We start from the raw sequence: 7600 nt of genomic DNA on the forward strand, positions 1-7600 counted from the left end.
TCTTTGACAACATTTACAAATTGGGAAATTGACCATGCAAGTCTAAATTTTTGGCTTCTTTTTGAAAAGACAGAAGGAAGCATTGGGTTTGCATTCAGGCATGGAACTATTAGGCTGGACTGAGAAGTGGCCGACCTTTTAGATGAAACTTGTGTTCCCCAGTTGGCCGTAGTTTTTACCAGTTTGCTTTGCTTAATATCTGCATGCATTTGGGTTATGACAGTTGAATGAGGTATGCATGTCCTTAGAGGCCAAGAAACAATTTACTTACTGACTGAGCTTTAGCATGAGAGAGCATAATGACATGTGAGTTACTGGTGAATCAATTACAAGAGGTACCCAAAGGTAAGTATGCAGTTGAAAGTTTCATACGTAAGTGGTTGTAAATAAATAGCCTATAACTAAAAAGAATCATGGTAATGGTTAAATGTTCATTGAGTACATACTAAGCACAAGATTTCTTATAGGTATCAGTCCGTTTAACTCTTGTAACAAGCCTAGGAAGTAGAAAACTGAGACACAGGCAAGCTAAGTAACTTGTGCAAGATCACCAGCTAATAAACAGTGGAGTTAGGACTTCAGTCAGGCAATCTGGTTCTGGAATCTGTGGCTTATGTTATGCTATACTTTCTCTCTAAAAACTCTGAAAGAAATCTCTAGTACCGCCAGAGAATGGGATTTGCTGGTTAATTCATGTGATGGTTTGACAATTGCTATGTGAATTATCAATTGTTAGGGAGGTAAGACCAGTTGAGAACTTTAAGCAGTACTTCACTGGGGTTTGGCAAATTGGTAGAGAGACCTTGAATCTAGAATCTAGTGCTTGACTTTATAGGCCCAGAAACCATATTTCATCCATTTGTAAAAATCATAATATAAAATCACCAGTATGTTTGTAACCCAGAAGTACAAAAAGTGAATAAGGAATTTGATATGCCATTATATACAGAGGTGAGTGGTAAGGTCTGGTTTACTGGCATCCTGGGAGCTCCTGGCCAGAGCAGAAGGTGAACATTGTCAAAATTGAAACAACGGATCAAGAAAGCCAGGCCCGCCTCCAGGGTGAGGTAAATAGTTCAAATTATGAAGTTCAAGCAGCTACAGAATGATCTGTTCCAGGGGTTCAAGACTTTTTTGTGCATCAGACTCACCTGGGGGAAGTTATAAAAACAAACAAACATAGAAATGTTCTGCTTTATATTTTTAGACCTACTAAAGCACGTACCCTGGAGTTCTAGTGAGTTACTGGGCTAATTCTATTGCTTCTGGCCCACTGATTGGTATTTGAGAAATACTGTTCTAGTTGGAATTTGCCTTTTGAGAACGTTAGTGCATAGTATCAGATAGATACGAGAGTGATAGATTAGATGATATCTATGACTCGTATCAATTAATGCATGAAATTGTTAGCCAGCTTATGGCCTGACCCTCTCACCTGATTTCTACCAACCTTTCCGCAGAAAGAAATCAGCTGAGGAAAGTTTGGTAGAAATCAGGTGAGAGGGTCAAGTCGTAAGCTGGCTGAGTTGGGGAGTAGGCAGGGGTCCAGTCCTGGGAGAATCAGTGCAGAAGGCAACTGAGGCAGTGCCAATGTTTAATGAGAGGCTCATAAAGTTGCCACAAAGTGAGGCCCTAGCTACATGTCATGAGAACTCCCTGGCAGAGGGGAGAAAGCAAATTTGGATTAGAATGAGAGCTATCAGCTAGAAAATCAGAAATCTGACCAAATAATGATAAACATGATAGTTTACGAATTAGGAAGCAGGGAAGTGAAACCCTACCCCACAAATGGTAGATTAAGAAAGATTTGCGATGAATAGTAGAAAAGATAGTGCATAAGGTCTCCTCTGCTCTCCCCAGAACTGAGGGATGATTAAAGAGTTAATAGCATTTGTTGGGTTCTACTTAATAAGTATAATTTTTTGGATTTATTAAACCAGTTGGCATGGGTTGTGTTATGCTATAACAAACTCCAAATCTCAGTGGCTAACAAGGAAGTTGATTTCTTGTTCTTCTGACAACCCATGTGTTGTCCCTACTTTGGGTCCCAGGCTGATAGAGTAGTCACTATCAGGAGGAAGCTACCATGGCAGGGACAAAGAGAGCTCAGAGGAAATCATGCCAAGAGATAAATGTTCAGCAGGAAAGTGGCATACATTGTTTGTGCTTTTAGTTCATTGGCCAGAATAGTTACATGGCCTCCACCAACCACTGGGAGCCATAGAGTGCTATGTGCTGGAGGGCAGAGAGCTGCGAATATTTAGTGAGCAGCATTGGGTACTACCATCTTTCCCTCTGAATAGGTTAACAGCCACAAGCCCTGTCAGAATTTTTAGCAATTTCTTCAATGTCAAGAATTATATCTCTTAGCTAACAGAGGTGGTGCAGTTTCAGGGTGCCTGCCTGGCCTATCTACAGCACTGTCAGCTCCACGCTCACCCTTGCTGAAGAGATGCATCTCTCTGGTCAAGTTTGTCTCATGTCATAGCCTTTTCCCATTACTGATTGGACCAGGGACCAACACCTATCCAGGTGGCTGTCAATCTGTTGGCTAGCCTGTAGTCAAATGTATTTTCTGAGACACAGAGTCTCTAGTCAAATGGATGTGGGCCTATGAAGTAAATGGGTCTGTAGACTTGGGCCCTGGGCATTTTGAGCCTGTCTGTGGACAGTAGCCAATGATCGTAGATGAGGAAGATTATATGTGGTTGAGACAAAGAGAGAGAAACTTCTATCTTCAGTGGTTCCCTGGATCTCAGCTCCTACTCCTGGGAGATTCACCTCTGCTTCATTTTTTGTGAAATGGCTTTATGGCCTTATGATAAATATTCATTTTATTTGAGCCACTTTATTATCCATATGAATAAATTGAGAAACCTAGTCACTCTGCCTCTACTGAGATTATCATCTGTAAACCAGGACTATAGAAATTCTGGGACTCATGCTGGGGAACTAATAAGAAAAACTTTCACTGTAAACCTATTTGAACTTTATTTTCTTATTTTCTGTATTCCTGATGCTGTGGCATCTCAGGCCTCACAGATCTGGAGGGATGGCCTCTCCCAGTGTTAGTTAATTCCTACAGATACCAAACAGTGTTACCTGGGAGGGTCTCTTTTATATGCAAACTAAGCAATTCAAAGCCTACCCTAACTAGCCCCCAACCTCTGTGGGACCCTTTCACTCCAGGCCAATAGTTTCTTGCCCTAATCAGCCCAAGGCGAAGTGCTAGACAATTCCAAACAGCTCCTATACCCCAGAGCCTGCTGAAATTATTCAACTAGACAATTCTAAACCTGCTTAGCCTATTTTCCTGCCTTGCCCATTCCTTTCCACAAAACCACAATAAAGGTGCTGACCCCTACTTTTCCCCTGTGCCCCCTGCCTGGCTTCCACAAACGACTCCCCTGCATTGCTGTGCCTCCTATTTCTAGGAAACTGTGAGTGCAAACAAATTCTTCCCTCATGACAGTCATTGTCAGGCTCACATGTCTTACTATACGTGATCAAAACAAACCCCAGTACATTTTAAAACAAAGCCTCTCTCTCTGTTTTCTTCTGGGCCTCAATCTTTGGGTACCTACTAGTTTACTTGTCAGAAGAATAAAGACCCTCTGCTCTGGTAGGTGGTTCTCTCAGATGTCTAAATTATTAGCTGTGTAGTCTACTGCCATAGAACATATACAATAGAACAAAAAAAGTACTTTTTCCTCTTTAATCCTGTATTTATGATTATTATAATAAATTATCCTTCTTTCTAAGCATATGTTTATGTAAAAAGTCAGCACTAATTGTCACAGGCACACTGTTTTACTGGACAAAGCTTGAAAACACATGGACACGTGCCTCCTCCAGACACTGTGCAAACCAACATCCTTTTATTATGACAACAAAACAATGACTTCATTTCTTTCAGAATTTAATTAACAGTATTACAATTCTCTTGTTAGGACTTTAAATGGGGTCTGGGACACTACTAAATAGTGTTGGCTTGAGGACACAGAAATGCCTGAATCAGGATTTGATTTATAATATCTCCCTAGGGACGGCTCATACAGAGTTCTCTTTCTTTATAAAACCCTGCTTCACCCCTGTGTGTAATAAGCTGACATTCAAGCATATAGCATGTCTGTCGGAAATATCCATCTCCCTTTAGTCTTTGAACATCACGGTGGGGGAGGATTTAGTTTTAGTATAGCAACACTCCCCTCCAACCCTCCCATGCAATAGAAAAAGTGTATCCTAGCAATTTTGACTTCCGGACACTGGATTGTCTCTTTTCTGGTAAAGGAAGAATGGGCTGCTGAAGCTCCATTCACTAGGTAAGACACCCTCATGACTGTTCTCAGGTGTATTTGTCAGAGTGTGTAGTCATGAAACCAAACTATGTTAAATATTTCCAGCAGAAAGAAACTTAATATATTGAATCAATAGGTTACAGCAAAGTGCAGAATGCTACTGTTGATGTCACAGTCATTGCACAGCCCCAAAAAAGAAGAATAATGGAGGAGTATGAAGTCTGAGGTAGCTGCACCTAGCAACTGCTCCTAGTCTGCCACCAGCATTTCTATTGCAACAATACATTCTGCCTCCTTTCCACCTGTATTTAATTTGAGACCGAATCTTGCTCTGTTGCCCAGGCTGGAGTGCAGTGGTGAGAGCTCAACTCACTGCAACCTCCACCCCCTGGATTCAAGCAATTCTCCTGCCTCAGCCTCCCTAGTGGCTGGGATTACAGGTATGCCTTACCACATCTGGCAAAGTTTTGTATTTTTAGTAGAGACGGGGTGTTGCCATGTTGGCCAGGCTGGTCTCGAACCCCTGACCTCAAGCAATCCACCCACCTCAGCCTTCCAAAGCGCTGGGATTACAGGCATGAGCCACTGCGCCCAGCCTTTCCATCTTTTGAATATCACTGTGTGCCTCTCATTTGTTATCTCTACTATAACTGATGGGGTGGGATTGTAGGAAATGTAGTTCCCAGGCTTCCTGCCCCGTGATACCAGAAAAAAGTGTAAAAGGGGCAAAAGTGATGCTAAGTGCTGAGATAATCTGTCGCATCATTTAAGTAAGGGCATTGCAACACCTTAACATTCAGGGACAAATGTGCTCCACAGGCGAGAGATTTAAAACGCAGCCACAAAGTCCTGCCCTGGTTCAAGGGGAGGAAATACAGACTCCATCTCTAGAAAATAGAAATATTAAAGAATTTGTGAATATATTTTCAATTGATCATGGCATTATAACTATTTTTTTTTTTAAATTATACTTTAAGTTCTAGGGTACAGGTGCACAGCGTGCAGGTTTGTTACATATGTATACATGTGCCATGTTGGTTTGCTGCACCCATTAACTCGTCATTTACATTAGGTATTTCTCCTAATGCTATCCCTCCCCCATGCCCCCACCCCATGACAAGCACCAGTGTGTGACGTTCCCCTCCCTGTGTCCAAGTGTTCTCATTGTTCAATTCCCACCTATGAGTGAGAACATGCGGTGTTTGGTTTTCTGTCCTTGCGATAGTTTGCTGAGAGTGATGGTTTCCAGCTTCATCCATGTCCCTACAAAGGACATGAAAGAATAATCCTTTTTTATGGCTGCGTAGTATTCCATGGTATACATGTACCACATTTTCTTAATCCAGTCTATTGTTGTTGGACATTTGGGTTGGTTCCAACTCTTTGCTATTGTGAATAGTGCCGCAATAAACATTTGTGTGCATGTGTCTTTATAGCAGCATGATTTATAATCCTTTGGGTATATACCCAGTAATGGGATGGCTGGGTCAAATGGTATTTCTAGTTCTAGATCCTTGAGGAATCACCACACTGACTTCCACAATGGTTGAACTAGTTTACAGTCCCACCAACAGTGTAAAAGTGTTCCTATTTCTCCACATCCTCTCCAGCACCTGTTGTTTCCTGACTTTTTAATGATTGCCATTCTAACTGGTGTGAGATGGTATCTCATTGTGGTTTTGATTTGCATTTCTCTGATGACCAGTGATGATGAGCATTTTTTCGTATGTCTGTTGGCTGCATAAATGTCTTCTTTTGAAAAGTGTCTGTTCACATCCATTGCTCACTTTTTGATGGGGTTGTTTGATCTTTTCTTGTAAATTTGTTTAAGTTCTTTGTAGATTCTGGATATTAGCCCTTTATCAGATGAGTAGATTGCAAAAATTTTCTCCCATTCTGTAGGTTGCCTGTTCACTCTGATGGCAGTTTCTTTGGCTGTGCAGAAGCTCTTTAGTTTAATTAGATCCCATTTGTCTATTTTGACTTTTGTTGCCATTGCTTTTGGTGTTTTAGTCATGAAGTCCTTGCTCATGCCTGTGTCCTGAATAGTACTGCCTCAGTTTTGTTCTAGGGCTTTTATGGTTTTAGGTCTAACATTTAAGTCTTTAATCCATCTTGAATTAATTTTTGTATAAGGTGTAAGGAAGGGATCCAGTTTCAGCTTTCTCCATATGGCTAGCCAGTTTTCCCAGCACCATTTATTAAATAGGGAATCCTTTCCCCATTGCTTGTTTTTGTCAGATTTGTTAATGATCAGATGGTTGTAGATGTGTGGTGTTATTTCTGAGGCCTCTGTTCTGTTCCATTGGTCCATTGGTTTTGGTACCAGTACCATGCTGGTTTGGTTACTGTAGCCTTGTAGTATAGTTTGAAGTCAGGTAGCGTGATGCCTCTAGCTTTGTTCTTTTGGCTTAGGATTGTCTTGGCAATGAAGGCTCTTTTTTGGTTCCATATGAACTTTAAAGTGGTTTTTTTTCCAATTCTGTGAAGAAAGTCATTGGTAGCTTGATGGGGATGGCATTGAATCTATAAATTACCTTGGGCAGTATGGCCATTTTCATGATATTGATTCCATGAGCATGGAATGTTCTTCCATTTGTTTGTGTCCTCTTTTATTTCGTTGAGCAGTGGTTTGTAGTTCTCCTTGAAGAGGTCCTTCACATCCCTTGTAAGTTGGATTCCTAGGTATCTTATTCTCTTTGCTGCAGTTGTGAATGGGAGTTCACTCATGATTTGGCTGTTTGTCTGTTATTGGTGTATAGGAATGCTTGTGATTTTTGCACATTGATTTTGTATCCTGAGACTTTGCTGAAGTAGCTTATCAGCTTAAGGAGATTTTGGGATGAGACGATGGGGTTTTCTAGATATACAATCATGTCATCTGCAAACAGGGACAATTTGACTTCCTCTTTTCCTAATTGAATACCCTTTATTTCTTTCTCTTGCCTGATTGCCCTGGCCAGAACTTCCAACACTATGTTTAATGGGAGTGGTGAGAGAGGGCATCCCTGTCTTGTGCCAGTTTTCAAAGGAAATGCTTCCCGTTTTTGCCCATTCAGTATGATATTGGCTGTGGGTTTGTCATAAATAGCTCTTATTATTTTGAGATATGTTCCATCAATACCTAGTGTATTGAGAGTTTTTAGCATGAAGAGTCATTGAATTTGTTGAAGGCCTTTTCTGCATCTGTTGAGATAATCATGTGGTTTTTGTCTTTGGTTCTGTTTATGTGATGGATTACGTTTATTGATTTGTGTATGTTGAACCAGTCTTGCATCCCAGGGATGAAGGCAACTTGATCG

This window comes from Hylobates moloch, unplaced genomic scaffold, assembly GCF_009828535.3.
Source record: "Hylobates moloch isolate HMO894 unplaced genomic scaffold, HMol_V3 SCAFFOLD_13, whole genome shotgun sequence".
In the NCBI taxonomy this organism is placed as follows: Eukaryota; Metazoa; Chordata; class Mammalia; order Primates; family Hylobatidae; genus Hylobates; species Hylobates moloch.